A 17,300-nucleotide genomic window follows, 5' to 3' on the forward strand; every position below is an offset into this window, starting at 1 on the left:
CCTCATCTTGAGCAATAAATCTGTCTCTGAAAACCACCAAGCCCAAATGCTGACCATTTGACAAGAATACAGTATGATGACATCACCACTTAATTCTCATTATTGGTTAGATAATAGCATTCATATTTGGCAAATAAAAAAAATAATCTGCTGTTTTTCCTTTTAGTGCTTCTATTTTTAATGATGTTTCTATTCATTCCTGTTTTCCTACTGGCGTTGCCCTAATATATGTCACCAAACAGAACTCACTAGCTTTGCAGGAATGTTGGTTTTGTTTTTTCCAAGCTGACACATGCAGTGTCAACTGCTTTCAAAAGCTATCCATTCCTCCTGTTAAGCCCTCTCATTCCTAATATGTACTTCTAAAGATTCCTTAGCAATTACATACACAGATGCAGTTTTGGAAACTTTCAACCTTTGACGGTATTTTGAATCACGGCCCTACTGGCAGCAAATGAGCTCAAAAGTAACAACCCTGGAGTGTGATACCATCAGTTCTAGGAAGCTGTGTAATATTTATATGTCTTCATTCAGACTTTATATCAAATGTAACAGGCTTTGCAACCTTCATTAAGATAAGCTGGCATCCAGAGGTTACCATATGTTCCCCTTTTTAGACTAGTATTTAAGCGCAGATGTATATTTATTTTTCCACTCTACAGTCCTCCCTGAACTTTTCTTACTGCAAAGCTAATGAAACCATTGCTTTAATCCCTGCTGGCCTTCAGGGTACATCATATGGTCCCTACTATTTAAGAATTCTTTTCTGTGTGCTTTTTATTTCCTTACTTCTGCAGTATTTATAACATCCCAATTTAAGAAGTTTTGCTTTTTCTATGGGTGTTGGGAAATGAAAACATTCAGTATCAGACTGAAGGTGGAACTGAAGCCAAACAGCCTAAGTCAGATGCTGAACAGTTCTTCATCCACCCTTTCCCATTTGCTCAGCATCTTCTCAATTAGTGGAGCTGTACAGGATGGCCTTCATTAACAGGCTTGTCTGACATTTTAAGCTGGGCTGTTCACCATTCTAATCCAAAACCCTTCTTGTATTCCAGCGATTGTTTATTTAGACAGCATAGTTACTATAAACCTCCAAATACTGAATTCAAGGTTATTAAGGCTCTGCAATAGATACAAGCAACCTTCTTTATAGCAGATTAATTCATGTGAAATTTATGTGAAATTTATTATTTCTCATTCTGCATTGTAATTTTTTCCACATTTTCTTCAGGCCTCAGCCAACCATTTGAATTAGTGGCAGCATCACATATATAATGGGTGATTTTTAATCATCCATCTTATAAATTTCTTTATAAGAAGCACCTCAAATCCTTTGAACTATGGACACCTTTCAACTGCCTTGAGTCACTCGTGTAACCTTTAGACAAAACAGCAAGCACAGACCATGCTGGAGGCTTTAAGTCCTCCAAAAGATAAAAGCTACAGATTTGGCCCCATATTTTTCATTCCCTTTCTGTAGTGGATGAATTCCTCAGTGCTTGATACTAGTCTATAAGATTAGACTTTTATACTATGTTTTATACTTCAGCAAATCCCACTGAACTCATTTTGGTTTATGCCTCTTCTTAGAGGAGACTATTATATGTAAGTTGAATCTCTTAACTATATCAAATCCAATATAAACACCCTCTTTATAAGACACACCTCACTCTAATGCTCAGTGTGGAACTCCTCACAAAAATTATAAATGGAGTGCTTTGTTCAGGCATTTAACTCTTTCATTTCTAATATCAAATCACAATGCTTAAGCTGTTTTTATTTTTCACTTGAAAATAAATATTAAGGGAAACCATAACTTAATCCATATGATGTCTTTGAGGAAATCTGGGAGAAGATTTTAACAAGAGAAGAAAACTTAGGATGTGACTTCGCCAAAATTTTGAGGTTTTAAATCTCACTTTTTGAAGGGGTGTCTGGGAAGGAGTGGGGGGAGGGGGAATGTGCTAAAACTTTGCTAATTGTTGGAGAATTCAAACCTGTTTTCATTTATTTGAAATTATTACATAATGGAAGTGGGACGCTATAATTCAACCCAAATGGACGACTTCAATAAGCGGGTGGAAATGATTCAGTACATTAAAGAGAAGCTGTTTCAATAACAAATCTTTATTATAATCAGGAGTGAAGTGGTTAATTTAAGTTTTTACTGAAAAACAGGCTGGCAAAAATGTTTCCAGGGATGTGGGGATTTTTTTCCTTTTACTCAGTAGGGGTTTGGAGAGGAGGTTTGGAAGGGAAGGAGGGCTTTGGTTCCAGGATCCCCGCATTCCCACGAGTTCCATTAAGGAAGGGGGAAGGGCTTCCTGCTGAGGCAGCCATCTGCATCTTTCTGTGAACAGCAGGAACCAAAGGCCTGGTAAAAGGAGAGTAAACCCAGGGTGACAATTTTGTCTGCAGTCAAAGTCAGAATGTGGCTGACTTTTTTATTATTAGTCATGTTGTTACTACTATTATTATTAAAGAGAAGGGAGGGTTTCTCTGGCAGAATTAGAAGGTCTATAATGGAATATTAATTACAAGCAAACAATAGGGTTACAGGCAGAAAAGTGTCTAGCACAAACACACCCTGTCAGCCTCTCCTGGAATGCGCCATCGACAGCAAGCTGGGATTGTCATCATCCAAGCTACTGTCGCTCTGCTACAAATGCTCTGAAGTCCGTGGATGCATGTCTGAGGTCCCTTAAGTTATTGCTTTCTAGGCTAGAGTAAATTAGACCTGGATTTTTGTAAAGTGCTGTCACTTAATACCTATTTTATTAAGGTTATTTTTATGCCCATAATTTGAGGGTAACACATCTGTTATTTCCTCTACTGCCTGGCTTTGGTGAACATTGCCTATGGAAAGTAACAAACAGTGACACTGGAAAAAATAACAAGGGTGTTTTAACTTCCAACATCTGGAGAAAACAATATTAAGGAAACAGGAACAAATAGGTACGGTAGCCTACAAAGCAAAAGTCCACTTTTTAACAACAGTACATAGTTTATACAGTACAGTAGATTTTTATGATTTTAGTCTGGGCAAGCTAATACAGAAAATAAGGTAGCAAAATCTCATTAAAGAAGCAGCAGTTCCAACTCTTGTTTAGGTCATCGTAATGCCAAAACCCCAGGTACAAGGGGAGAGAAAAAAAAATTACTAATATCCCTTCCAGAAAAGACTTTCAAAATTCCACCTCAAAAGCTTCCTGTTATACAGTTTTCTATAAAGTTTTATCAGTGCTACATATATGTCCCTGGCTGCTACCTACATAGATGCAGAAAATTCTACTGTGTCATATGGAACTTGAAAACTGAATTAAGCATTCCTGTGGAGTGATAAATATCAAGACTGAGAGACCAGTGGTCATTTTTTGAGGAAAAAATTAGTCAATTATAAAACCTCTTAATATTTGCATTCATAATATTAAATATAACAAAACAAATCAGAAAATCTTTAGGGAAAATCTTTAGGGAAAGAGCTGAATTTACCATACAAATATCTGTCTAGAAATACCACATTTCAATACGAACTTTTTCTTTTTCTATTTGATAGATTTATTTTACAATGTACATTCCTAAACCCTCCCATTTGTTGTCTGAATTCCTGTTTGTGACCTTGGAATTCCAAATTTATTATGTCATCCTCTGCCTTTTTTTCCAAGGGCATTGTATTAGAAAATGAAAACAGTATGAAAATACTTCCCTGTCCCTGCAGACTCACTCCTTTTCTCCTGTTAGCAAGTATTGTCTTAGAAAATTTTGTTTTTCAAATGAAAAGATAGCTTATACTTACAGTATTTGCAAAATACAAGATCTAGCTTTGTTTCACGAACAGTAAGGGATAGGTGCAGCAAAAGCTGCTCATTTCTAGCGACTGTTTTGGAGTATAGAGATTTCTGCCTTTATTTATTTATTATTTCATTTTGTAGGAAACAACAGATAAGAGTTTTGAAAGAGTTCCTGCCTTTCTTCTTTTGACTCTCCAAAAGGAGGCTTCTGCTTTCAGTGGCACATGATTATTTTAGCAATTTCCCTCATGTAAAGGTTATGTGTAAGCAAAGACCTCTTCTCCTGCCAGTAATGAGAAGTAGATAGGTAGTGGTTAAGAACAGATGCCCGTAGTGGTTGGACCATTGCTTGTGACAGCAAAAGCCAGAGGAAATCACTACACAACTAAACAGAAGATGTGTTTTTTGGTTCTCAGTATACATGCCCTGAGTCAGTAAAAGACTCCTGTATTGGAATAGTTTTGGTTTCCATGCAAAGCTAAAGGTACTTTTCTGAATTGATTTTCTGTCTGGATACATGAAAGTGGCTCCAGACAAAGGTGAAATTACTGCAGCTCCTGGCTGAATATCCCAACCAGGATATGACAATATGAGAGGCTGCAGTGCAAGAGAAATTCAGTCATGAGAAATTCCACTTACAAATTATATCTGATTAAAACCTTAGTGCAATGTGAAAGCTGACATAATGAATGGTAGCCTAACCCTGAAAATCCTCCTAATTTTAATATGTATTACAAATGCTCAACACCTCACAGGATTAAGTTCAAGGGCAATTTTAAACACAGCTTTTCCTTCACAAGTACTAGTCTTTCTAAAGATACTTTGGCATCCAAACATAAAAAAATCAACTTAAACCACGAGGTATGTACACCCCAAAGAAAAATACAAGTATGTGTTTTTTATCTTTAAATCATAAAACATTTTCCTCAGATGAGGAATGTAGATCTAAAATGTTGATTTTTCTTATATAAGTTTATAAAAGCTTCATCTGTGATTGCCCTGTATCACCTGTTGCAGGAAACACTTAAAGTTTCAGTATATTGAAAACACAGTAAGCATTATTGATGAAAGGTACAACATCTGTTTAAATGGCATCTAGGGTTTTTCAGTTGGTTAATAGTTTAATAGCTTTAGCTATCAGAGAAATGCAGTACCTATGGTAGCACCTCAGAAAAACATGCAGGCATAGTATATGCATTCATAAATGAGTAAAATTTATCACTGAATATACGGGTCTCAGGGGACCCCTTTATCACTTAAGTCCTCGAAGTAAGGTTCCAGGGGGATTTGAAAAATGTGTGGGCTTTTTTCCAGCCCTGTGAGGTGAATTATACCTAGTGAAATTACAGATATGCCTGTGCAGACAGGTGCAAGCAGTTCCCTCAATTCCTCTGTGTCCCGGCTGCAACCCAGCTCCAGCCCAAAACTCCACAAGCACGTTCTCTGAGAGGTACAGTTATCGTCCTGGGCACTGTCAGCCTTCAAACATGCTAGATAAGAATCTACCAAATAGTTTCTGAAGCGAGCTTTTAGTTAAAGCTGTTTAGTATGAAGAACACTTAGAAATAAAATTGAAGAAAGTAATGATATATTTCTTAATTCCTTCTCACATTAAAAAACCAAACATGCAAACAGGTATAGCAATACAAATGGCCTTAAAAATATATTGCAGAATCATGGATAATCCACAAGCGTCATCGAAGTCCAACTCCTGGCCCTGCACAGGACACTCCAAGGATTACACCATTTGCCTGAGAGGATTGTCTAAACCCTTCCTGAACTCTCCCAGACTTGGTGCTATGACCAGCTCCCGGGGAGCCTGTTCCAGTGCCCAACCACCCTCTGGGTGATAAACATTTTCCTCATATCTAGTGTAAACCTTCCCTGACACAGTTTGATGCCACTCTCCTGGGTCCTGTCCGTGATCACCAGAGAGGAAAGATCAACACCATTCATTGAACATTATGCTACAATTTTTAAAAACATGGACTGGATTTGTAAAATGAATGAGGTCAAGTGACTAGCATTTTTTAAAAATTCTGATATACTTCCTCATTTGTAATATGTGCCAAAAAATGAAGTGGAAGAAGTAAATGAAGCAGAGAACACTTAACAGCTTTACTGACGGTTTTTGTACTACCAAAATATATTATCCTGCATTTTCTTAATATGTAGTGGGAATTTACCAGTTCAAATAGCACCCAATGACCCTAGCTCAGTAAAGTACCTAGACATGCATTTAAGCATTTTCTGAATGTGTTGAATAAAGCCAAAGCTTAAATTAAAGTATATGCTTAAGTCCTGTGCTAAACGGGAACATTACTGCTCAAATAAATTGCAGTTGCAAGGTATGCAATTGTTCTACAAATTATTCTGAAAATATTCTAAAAGTTATCACAGAAATCTGAGTAATTCATAATATTAGAAAGTCAACAGGAAGACCAATATCTGTCAACTGGTGTTTGGAGCAAGCTATTGATTCCCAAGCGGAGCAAGGTTAAAATGTTATAGCAACATGATCTGGCGTGATTTTTCAACAACTTACAAGCAAGGGAAATGCACCAGGGAATGCACCCAGGGAGCACTAGGCCATGCTTCTGAGAAGGCTGGATTTAAGGGTAGAACTCTGAGGAAATCACAAAGAAAAAAGTCATATGTCTTTCAGTCCCCAAGGATGTGCTTATGAATTCATAGCCAAGGACATGAACCTCTATGTTACTTTTGCTTCAAATACGTAAGAAACTTTTCCTTATTAACTCTTCCACACCACAGATAACACTCCTCTTCATAAACTAGTACTCTGTTCTTTCTATCAAATGTATAGCAAATAAAATAATGATTTCAAAAAAGAAAGAGAAACATCAGTCTTTATTAATCATGAGGAGGAAGGAATAGAGTCAAAACAACTTCATTCCCCTTTGTTTTCCAATCTGATTTTGAAAGAAAATGGGTTGAGCTAAGGGAAAAGAACACTGAAAGGTTTCTGAGCTGAATCTCATCAGCTCAGCACTAATCAAGGAGAATTTGCAGGAGCTGTGACAGATGTGATGGAAGTGTACAGTGCAAAAGAAATGGAAAATGTTTACTAACCCAAAGACTGTTGTCCACTAGTGTTCTCAACAAAGACACAATGTCTCCCCTCTCATGTTTCTGTGTGATAAAAACTCGTTTATGGAATAAACCACAAGAAAGGTTGGGGTCATTACTTCTCTGTTTGTATGAGACCTGGCTTCTTCTTAATTTTAACATATGAACCCTGAAACAAATACCCATTTCCTTTGTACCATGGGAAGAGAAGGCCTTTTCAAGCACAAAAAGTAATTGAAAAAAGATATTTTCTGGTTTTAATAAGAACTAAGCCAACATGATATAAAAACCCTCTATGTTTTGCAACACCTGTCACAACTTCAAAGAACGTGAGAAGTGGCTATTGCAAAAAATAACAGGTGTCAGCCTAGAGATGTGAAGTCCAATATGTGGCAGAAGCACAGCAATTCAGGCAATTGCCATTAATAGAACACACAACCGAAACTTCCCTCAAAAAGTAAAACAAAAAAAATAGCCCCTTATGACCCACAAGTCAAAGGGGATATTTTTAAAACTCTATGTGTTCATATTATCTCATAAGTAATATATCATTGAAATATGCAAAGGGATTCAAAAATAGCTTGGAACAAAACTGAAGTTAAGAAACCAAGCACTTGGGGCCAGGAAAGAAAAAAATACTAGTGTTTTAAAATACAGCCTTGCAAATGTTCATAATTGATAAAAACAGTGCAAAATGGATCATCATCTAAACACTGATAGAAATTGCATGATATGGGAAAGATTTGCTCTAAAAATATTCATTTTCCTGGTCATAAGGGCTGTAAGATATGCAAAAGTCTTCAAATAGATAGATCTCTGATACAATCCTGAAAACTGGATGGAGTTCTTAGTTTAGTCCAAATGAGAACATGGTGAGTGACAGAAACATTGGAGGACTGATAATAAAAACAAATTACAAGTTAACTGCAATTAGCATACAAGGTCCTGCCTTTCAACACACTGCAGATGAAAGCTGAAATCCAAGGATAGCTCATTTATTTTAATTTTTTTATGATTTCATAGTTTTTAGTGTATTGATAGTGAAGCAGGCAGTAAAATTTTTGAGAGGTTAACAATATAAAATTTCCTTTTCTTTCTTTCCAGCTACCCAAGAGGGACAGAGAGAGTAACATCCGATTAGTAAGTGCACTTCCTCTGTGATGCTAACTGTGAAATATGTAGCTGGCCCAGTGTATTAACAAGGAGTATGTGCATGAAGCATAGAAACACACTGGATTGTTTGAAACATAGCAACAGACTAGGTTAAAGGGTCCTCCCTGACTGCTACCTAATTTAGCTTATTGAGGGTTATTCATGGTCTGGGCCCCCTGAGAAGCTGTCATGGTGACTCATGACAACCCCATATCCTGTGTGTTTGCCATCATGCTATTGTATATGGGAATAGAACATAATTTGCTTTAGAGATAGGCAGATGTGCATTGGATATGGCCTTTTCAGAAGGGATTAAGTGATTTGGACATTTCTCTCATTTGTTATTAACATACCTGAGGAGCCTACCTAATAGTAAAGCAAAGTCACTGAGATGCTTTGGAGATCCTGGGCCTGAATTTCAAAAATAATTGCTCTTAATTGTAAGATTGAAGAGTGTGAATCTGTTCAGCAGATGAATAACTGTTTGCTTCCCATGATTAAGAAAGCAACCTAAACAGTGTTTGGGACCAGTTAAAACCACAAAGGGTACATCTAGAATTAAGCTAGTTGCCTCTTATTTTTAATGAGACACCTTTTTTTCCTTCAGTGCTATTCCAGCATCTCTTTTCAGTTATCACCATATTTGAGAGAAAATTCTAATCCTAGTTGGTTTTGAATGTATCTCCTCATATTGTTGGAATCTTATTTTGGGAAAAATGAATGAGGGCATTCATTGCTTTTTTCTGTCTTACAGGTGGTACAATGTTGATTGCCAGCTGGATGAATGCAAGTAGAAAGTCCTCCTAAGGTATCCCAATCCTGCCAGATGTTTTGCTTTTTTTGTTCCACGCAGCTTAGAGCAGTACCATTCCAGACAATGCTTTTTACTGAATAGACAGTGCAGGATGCTCTCCCAGAACTTAGGGCTCTGCTGAAATTACCCAATTAATTTTATTCTCAGATGCTGAGAACTTAAGGCTGTGCCAAAATAGTCAAATTAATTTTGTTCCAAATGTTTAACTGACAACAAAAGAACCCCACCTCTGAAATCCATAACTCTGTCAAGGTAGAGAGAATGTTATCAGTATTCTGCAGTATGCATTGCAATTCCAAAAGTACTTTTTTATCTAAGTCATATTAAAAATAATTTAGAAATCCATATATTCTATAAAAGCAGATAGAGTACAGACAATGGCATATTTGTTAAGCAACAGCAGTCAAAATCTCCCCAGTTCCTTAAAACCCCCAGTGAATGTTTTTCTTTAAAGTTGTGTTCCATGATTCAAGCTCTTGAGAATTTAAGTTCTTTGCTTCCTTGCTGGCTTAGCCAGCTCAGTCAGGTCTTTGTCAGCAGCTGGGAAGGATTGTAAGTACATAGCTACCAGTTCATTTAGTTTACCAAACTATGGTACACTTATTCATGATGGCCAGGAATTTACCCTCCCTGCATTAGTTTTCATAGGAATTCATTGCGATAAAATGCTGCAGAAGGCCAGTGCTTAGTTGACAAATTGATACATTAACCAAATACCAGATAGGATTGGAGTCTGTAAAATGCAACTCCAAAACAAAAGTTTCGGGTTTCACTGCAGTAGCCAAGAAGGTAACATTTGCTGATCTCTTGAGAGGAATTCCTGGCATCATTTGCAACTTTAGCTTTTTACCTAATAGTACCTTAGAAACTGTAAAATATTGCAATTTTAATGAACAGAAAAAAATAGAGTTATGACAAGGGGATAACTGAGCACTAGCTCTCCTCTCAGCAGAGAAATACCTCTTGTAATTCTATTTTTCTTCATTAAAGACTTCCTAACAATATTTTCTTTCTCTTTCTCTCATGTGTATAAAGAGGAAGATAGACATAAAGAGAAACATTTTACGGAAGAATCGTTTGACCCAGGCTCCTCCACAGACCTCAGTGAACCTCCCTGGCAATGAAACACAGAGAGGAAACAGGTGTGGGAATGAGCCACGCACACACTTCCCTCAACAGTGGCCACAAAATTCAGACACAACAGTTAAATCTATTCCTGCAGAAGCAATGTCTGTGACATAAAGTCAATTAGTTTTGTGATAGAATGGCAACAGTGTGAGGAACTATTTTGAAAAATAGGAGTAGTGGAAGGTCAAGCAATGTTTCTCTAAGAGATGTCTAGGGAAAGAAAATAAGTAAAAGCCTTCAGAATCAAAGAATACTGCCTGAAAATTCTTAAACTACTCAAAAAGTAGTATCTCATTGTGGCATATACTGCAGAACACCTGCGATGTTGTATGACTGTTAGTCTTCACAGGGGTGCTAAATTCTTAGTTGTGTTCATCTGTAAATTATAGGATTTTTTTTAAGGGTCTTTGATTTGTTGTGTATTTCCACAGCATCTATCAAAATGAAGTCTTTCTTCAAGCCTGGGTCTACAAATTATGACAAGAGCCAATTTATAGCTTTTCCTGTGGTCATCGATTCCTAGTTTTTCAGTAGCACATCACAAACTGAAGGGTTTCACTTCAATATAATTCATAAAGCTTGTGATTTTTCAAAAATATTTACCTACAGCTTTCTCTTATGCAGACTGAAGCAATGTGCAATTTGTTTGCTTTCTAGATATTTTAATGATTCTTTATATTTTTTTGCTTTAGACACCATGCAATTTTTTAACAATGATAGTGTTTTTCTCTTGTTCAGTATGCTTCTTTAAGTCCGATACAGATGCATAATATTCACCTTTCACAGAAAAACATCCTCATCATCTATGGAGCATAACTCCTACAAAATGTGTGTTCTTCTTGCTTTGCTGAGACTGACCCAGGCACACACTGCAATTTTTAAAATTGGAAAGGAGATGGACCTTCTACACAGATGGTGGTTTCCAAACCATAAGAAATTAACAGATCAAACTGTGTAATATTCTCTGCATTGCAGAATTCATTCCCTACATGATGATATTCATCACCCACCCTCTTCCTTCCTCCACAGACTCTCAGAAGATTCACACTATATCCATTTCCAGCACTCCTCTCAGATTCTCCAGGCAAATGCCAATCAAAGCTTCCTTTGTTGGTGATATGTACATTCCTTCATGAGCTATAAAGAGTAAGTATGTCCCAACTTTCTTCAGGCTATCATAGGCACGTGCAGTATTATTGTCCCATAGTTTATCTTACCATACCCTAGAGAAATCTCATCATCCTGTTTTCTTTATATGGGCTACAGATGTCTTAGCCAAGCTTCCTCACCACTGAGTCACCGACCAGGATTGTTTACGTCTTCATAATGAGTCACCTTCACAATTTGGCTCATTGTCAATACTTGTGCTGATGGCTTCAGCCGGTCTCTGCTTTGCCTCATTCTCCTTCATCTTGTCTGGGTAGTTGTACCTGTTGGGAGTAAGAACACAAAATGGCTCCCTCCTACCTTTCCTTTTCCTTTATGTATGCCACCTCATGTTCACTGGTGTCACTTTCTATCTCTAGACTGACTGCTGTTCCAAAACTTTTGCTTTCATGTTGTTCCAAGTTCCTGTGCCACAGGAAATACCAATTCAAAATTGCTTTTTTGAATCCAAGAATATCAGTTGATGTGCAAAATCTTTATGTGCTGTATCTTTGGTCAAATGTCAAACTGCATTCAATATGTGTCTTTCATCCTCTTCATTTATAAATAGGGATATTGTGAATATTGCAAATATCTATGATGCTTTAGAAGTCATGTTGCCTTTTTCCTTATGATATCTTTTCACTTACTAGGTTGTGTAAATGACTAAGAATTCTGATGTCCCAAGAGCTTACCATTTTGCACTATCCATCACCTTAGAGGTTCATTTTATGAATGTTCTGTATTTATTAATTCTTTCCTCTTCTAATCACTATGTTTAGTATGTCCACTCAGCACCTAACTCCCCCTTAGATCTAAACTCCCTGCAATCAGTGGTTGGCTGGGTTCCCAGAGTTAGTCAGTCTCATTTTCTGTTTCACCTTCAGGGTTTCATGTGCTACTTCAGAGCTATAATAGATATATTTCCAGAAATGTACAGCACAGAAAATTTAATATTTTCATTGTATCATTATCTTCTAAATTTACACTGCAAATATGTTTTTATAATAATTCCTTTCTAAAAAAAAATAAAAATACAGTACTTCTTAAGTTCCCTTTAGGAATCTTTCACAATTCATAAGTTACGTTTGCTTTACTGCATAAAAAAAACCTTACAGCATCTGAATTGGGGTGAGAGGTAAAATACTTCCATGAATTAGAATAGGCTAAGAAACCAAAAACAAAGAGTCAGAATTAATAATCAGTTTTCAGGGAAAAGGTTAACAGGAAGGTGATCAGAACTGAAATCAGTTTGCCAGGTTGGGGGTGGGAAGGTTGGGGTGGCTGATGGTATAGAATGTAAAGACGTGAACAAAAATACTACTGTGTTTAATTATTTTTAGCAATACAATTAAATCATACCTAAGCTTTTTCCAACTTAATCTATGAAAATTTCACTCCAAAAAGTCCTTTAAGGATTTGGCTAGTAAATTCAAACATAGATCTTATGTTCATTCAAAACCACAACTTTTGTGGATAGAAACATGGCCTTATCTTGTTTTTAAATACCAAAGTGGTTGTGCGAAGAGCAGAATATCTTTGAAGAGCTCCAAATTCAAGACAGATATTTTAAAACATAAATGAATTCTTTAATTCTTTGACTTCATTTATTTATCTTACCTACAGTTTCTTTGACATGCTAGCTTTAACCAGACCCACCTATCCACCCAGAAAAAGAGGTTTGTGTCCTTTAGTACCAGTTCAGATTAATGGCTAGCCCTATTATCCTGTTTATTTTTAAATCAATCTGGATAAACAAATCCTTACATTTGTCATTATTGTTTCTCTTTCTGTAATTAATCCTCTGAGAAGTTACAAATTAAACAGCACTTACTCAGCCAAAATGGAAACTTCATATAGTAGTTTCTTTCATAAAGCACAAATCAAATATAAATTCACATTTTTGAATATTGAAATACTTGTAGTGATGAAAGTTATACTTAGCACATGTGGAATGTGTGCCTTGCTTTTTTTAAATAACAGTGATGCCAGTGAACTTCAAGATGATGAAGTTTAATGGGCCCTGGAACCTGCTCAGATCCAGCTGCCTCAATCCAAATGCTAATGCTTAACCGTAAGCAGGAAAACTCGAGTCTGAAAGACTCATTGCCCTGGTGGGAAATGCTGTTTGTGCCAGTGAGAGGAGCTGCTGGCTGGTTTATGTGATTGAAGGATGAAGAACTTTGGCCTACATGAGATGCATCTTCCTTGCAGACAGGATTCCACTATGAAGCTCTGCCTGATATTATGACCATTTTTAGATGAGGCTAAGAATAGTGCTGTTTGTATTGCCTGGGATGCCTGAGGTATTAATAAATAAAGCAATACACACTGTGCTGGATTCCAGAGGTGAAGAATGATGTAATAATCATTTTTTGTTTTCAGATGCTAGACCTGATTTTGGTGCTTTTCCATGTGTGGCTCTGGGTAAAAGACCTAAGCTGTAGCCAACTAGTTTGTACACTCTGACAGACATGACCATAAAACAAAGCAGACTCATTACGGGTGTGACAGAGCCAATATCCCAAATTCTGTAGGTTTTCTATTAAGCTGTCATTCACTGATACACTCCTGCCTTAAAAGAACTCTCAACAACCAATCAACAGCAACAAAAAAATTGTATTCCAATTAAGGAAAACCCATTTTTCCCTGGACTTGGCTACTCTGACAGTATAGAACAAGATAGTCTCCGTCTTGCAGTTTAGTCAACTGTTAAGTTGTCCATCAAAATTTGGGATGATACATGATCATAATATGGAACATCTGTGTATATTGTTGAGCGACTCAGCATAATTTTTAATTGGAAGATGTGTTTTGAATGTTTTCTCACTGCTAAATAAACCAGACATTTTACAAACACAAACACCAAATTATTTATGGGCAAACCAATGAAATCCCCATTCCAAAACCACAACTACCCCAGCCATGAATGCTGATCTCACCTCTGTAGCTACAACTAATAGGAAAACTGATGCACTACTTAAGCTAGGCATTATTAAGAATATAAGAAGTATGCCAGTGGATCTTTCCATTCTTTTGCTCAATATTTGCCAGGGAGAAAGAAGCTGATCCTGATTCTGTCATTGGGTCTAGTAAACAGTCTAGTGCAATGGCTAAATAAAGCATATGTTAGTATGAAGCCCAACGCATAAAAATGGAGAAAGTAGTGTGCAAAATTGAAACAAAGGGCCAGGAGGGGATTGGCATTATGAACAAATTCACTAGGGATTGATTTTGTTTACTATTTTGATTTACACACTGGGTCTAGAACATGGGAGTGCACTGATTGCAATCCAAAGAGATATACATAAACATACAAGAGGACATGAAAGCCTACTGAGACAACTGAATATTTGTGAATTGAAATGAGATGGCACACAGTACTGAAAATATCAAAACTTCCACTGAAGGCTAAGAACTAAAACTTACATCTGGAATATTCAGTAAAGTTGCTCTGGAATCACCAGACAACTGCAGGAGTCTACATGAGCACTGTTTTTTAAGATGACACTAGAGGAAAAGTGGCAAATTCTTAGTGTCCAATTGGGCAAGGTTTGTGAGGCCTCATCTGCAATACTACATAGAGCTTTTTCTTCAAGGAAAATGAGTTTATCATTAGCAAAGGTACAAAATAACTTACGAGGATAGGCAGAGGACTTAATAACCTATCATTGGAGCAGCTTTATAAAATTAATTTGGTGGTTAAATAAACATCAGGAAAGCAGAATAGTTATATAAGCAAACAGACAGGACTGGCACAATAATAAGACCGCAGGCACTGGTCAGAAATTAATTGAGGCTGCAAACTGAAAGATGAGGTCTAGCCATTATAGCAATAACTTCTGAAAGATGAAGTGCTCCAGAGGAAAGAGGCAAAATTCAGAAAAACATTTTACAAACTGAAAATAAAGAATAGTTTACTTAAAAACTTGAACAGGCAATGCAAGGCTTTGTTTGCATTCCTTTGTTTCTGTCTGATATATTCATCTGGAAGTATAAATGCCCAGCTGGACACAACTTTAGGTTCTAGAGGCCCATCAAGTTTTCTGAGAAGAGCTACATCATAACCAGTGTTTTCATTATGACAGAAAAGTCATCTGTAAATTAGAGGCAGGAACGAAAGAATATATATGCTGACTATTTTCAATGAGATGTGTATGCAGACTTACACCAAAAAGGATGCCACTTCACCATCTAACTAATGTTAAAATTAGCTAAAATTCCATGACCTGACAGTACAAATCTGAGGACCAAAATTGCCCTCAAGCTGTTTGAAATAGTGCTTGATATGCCAGAAGTTAAGGTGAACTCAATTGTTGCTCTATTGGGAATGGCAAGAAGAACAACACAGACTCTCTTGTGAGTTGAACAGGAGAGTTCTTCTAAGGTTTATTACTTCAGATTTTCTTTTATAGACTGATACATGGAAAGTACAGAAAAGTACTTATTGGTTAGTGAACTAACACATCACCATCATTGGTCAGTGGGGTTCACCACCCCACGACCTTCTCTTGCAAGAAAACAAGAAATTGACAAACAGCACCTGCAAGGCTGTTTTCTATCTCTGAGGATTGTTTTAATTCCTCCTTATGATTTCTCAGGTCACTTTCTCAGACAAGACTGAGAAAGTTATGCGGCCTGCTTTTCTACAGGCACTGCGTTGCCTGCTTTTGCTCATATTTAGCATCTATACTCAATAATCAGAGAATATGCTGAGTTGGAAGGGACCCATCAGGATGATTGAGTCCAACTCCTGGCTCTGCACAGGAGACCCCAAGAATCACTCCATGTGCTGTTTCCTTGAGTCCTGTCACTGGTCACAAGAGAGATCAGTGCCTGCCCCTCCTATCCCCATCATGAGCATGTTGAAGACCACAGTGAGATCTCAACAGAGTGAAAAAGTGTTTAATTAAGAGCTTAACTTTTTGTTTTAGACACTCTTAGTCTCCTTAAAAGACTTAAAAGATTTCTTGTAAGCTAACATTAGTTTTCTACTTACACTGACAAACACATTTCACAGGTAATCAAAAGCCATATAAATGAATTTGGCTTTAGTTAGGCAGACTCACAGAAAGTGTTCTAGAGGAATTTTCTTCTAAGTTTACTTGATTCTGCATGGTGGGATATATGCAAGAAACCTCTTTGAAGAAAACAGACCACAACAGCCATCATCTCTACTGAAGAATATTGTTTAATACAAAAAGATGCAGAAAAGATCAACCAGGATACAATGATGTTTAAAACAGATTGCATCAATGATACAAACCATAACACAAGTCCACTTTCTTAACATTGTTAAAGCAGGGAAGAAACTTTCTCGTTCCATTCATTTTAACATTTTTCTGTGTCTAATTAATTCATTAAATTTAAGCAATAGGTTCTGACTGAAAGTTCCATATTTTCATTTGAACTCCTAAGAAATTCATCACAGAAGACCCCTTAGATCTTACTTCACTAAATTCAAGCAAAGTCAGGATTCCTTCAAAACCCACAATTCCTTCATATGCAGTGAATCAAAAACGTAAACATTGGCTTATTTCTGATCTTCTGATCTAAGTTTTGTCCAACATGCTCAGATCATTCATTAAAAAAAAATATGCTTAGTAACTGTTCAAAAAGAGGATTAAATCCTTTAGCACATTATTACTGCACTGCCTCAATAAGCCCTTAGTCTACCAAAAAGGATATTTACTGTAAATATGGTACTAGAACCAGCTGCATCACATTTATGCAAAAAGAAAACATACTGAATTGTTTAGAAAAAGAGGCATAATATAGTGGCAATTGCTTTCCCCTATACTTCTGAATTAAGAGTTTGAAATACTATGCTTGAAGTCCCATAAAGCTTGGTATGTCTTGGGAGCAGCACTCCTTGCTTAATTTGGGCCAGGCTCCTTTTTCCACTTTGAAGGAACAAAATGAGACTTTAATAGTTCCAGGAGCCTCTAGGTAGTTGCAAACTGAGGGTTCTAAAGTATTCATATGGGCAGAGCTCAGCCCATAGTATAAAGCATATTTTAGGGAGACTGCCTTGTAAACCAAGTTTGGACCATCTCTCCTCCTACTCATGCAGAAATAAAACCAAATAATTTTATTCTGCTCTCTCACTGCCTCCGGTTCAAATTTTAATGTTTTTATATGTATTTATATGTAATTATGAGACCCTTCTTGATTTAATA

General features: G+C 36.8%; 1 long non-coding RNA gene across 1 annotated transcript; it reads right to left on the reverse strand.

Moving 5' to 3' along the window:
- Positions 1-2,172: 2,172 nt before the first annotated feature.
- LOC131576543 (uncharacterized) lies at positions 2,173-11,396 on the reverse strand. The gene is made up of 3 exons (XR_009277003.1): positions 11,311-11,396; positions 6,340-6,420; positions 2,173-2,377 (listed from the first exon to the last, which is right to left on the reverse strand). It is a non-coding gene; the product is annotated as an uncharacterized LOC131576543 (long non-coding RNA).
- Between the last annotated feature and the right edge of the window lie 5,904 nt (positions 11,397-17,300).

Source organism: Poecile atricapillus, chromosome 2, assembly GCF_030490865.1.
Source record: "Poecile atricapillus isolate bPoeAtr1 chromosome 2, bPoeAtr1.hap1, whole genome shotgun sequence".
Classification (NCBI taxonomy): Eukaryota; Metazoa; Chordata; class Aves; order Passeriformes; family Paridae; genus Poecile; species Poecile atricapillus.